General features: G+C 36.6%; 1 protein-coding gene across 1 annotated transcript in view; it reads right to left on the minus strand.

The window, feature by feature from the left end:
• Positions 1 to 514, minus strand: part of LOC145294114 (uncharacterized) — a 252,104-nt gene extending 251,590 nt beyond the window's left edge. The window contains exon 1 of the mRNA XM_080141212.1: positions 1 to 514. This exon is cut by the window's left edge and continues 5,659 nt beyond it. The gene's annotated coding sequence lies outside the window, so the exon portion shown is untranslated.
• Positions 515 to 822: the final 308 nt, after the last annotated feature.

Consider the following 822-nt stretch of genomic DNA (forward strand, 5'->3'; position numbering starts at 1 on the left):
TGTTGTTGTTTTTTTTTTGTTTGTTTTGTTTTTTTTTTTTTTAATTCTCCTTTTCTGTTTTCCGCCAAGCTTTTCTGGATGTTCAAACGTAATCGCCTAAAAAGTAGAATTTTATTTGGAGAGTTGAGGGTATTAATCTACAAAAATTAAATAAATAAAATAAGTCTACATCGTTGACTGCTAGTTATAGTGGAGAATTTCCGAATTCATTTTAGGGATAACTTTGATGTGGTTTTCTGATTTGTTATTTTCTTTCTTGCTTCCTTTCATCACCTGAAATATTTTTATCCAAAAGATTCAGAAATTCACGTGTTTTACGCGCCAACTTTTGTGTGACGTAAAAAATAAAAAGAATTTATTTTGCTTTAACTGCGCATGTGTGCTCTTATTATGAAAAAGTGTTTGAAGCCAATTTACTTTACCGTAAATATTGAAACCGGTTCAAATAACCGGTGGTTGTCATTTCGAACAAATACAAGCGTAGCGCCGCTACGTTTGAGGCAAGTAAAGGCGGAATAATTGGATTCTATATCTCCGGACTTTATTCGCCTCCGCCCCCGGCAATATACTTGAAAATTTGGCCATCGGGACAAGATCAAAGTGTAGGATCTGTTCTTCAGATGCTGCACTTCAATTTCTTGTTCTCTGTCAGTGAAGGAGAAATCCTTCACGACTGAGACAATTTTTATTTTTGTTCCTTTTCTCCACGTTAAAAAACGACCCTGGTGTCTAACTCTGTCCCGTGGGGAGGCATTGTAAATAGGGACAATGCATTCAGTACTAGCTTGGATTTTGGCTCAGTGGCAGAGCTCCAGGCTCAGA

This window comes from Euprymna scolopes, chromosome 15 (genome assembly GCF_053919585.1).
Source record: "Euprymna scolopes isolate OS-2025 chromosome 15, ASM5391958v1, whole genome shotgun sequence".
NCBI classification, from domain to species: Eukaryota; Metazoa; Mollusca; class Cephalopoda; order Sepiida; family Sepiolidae; genus Euprymna; species Euprymna scolopes.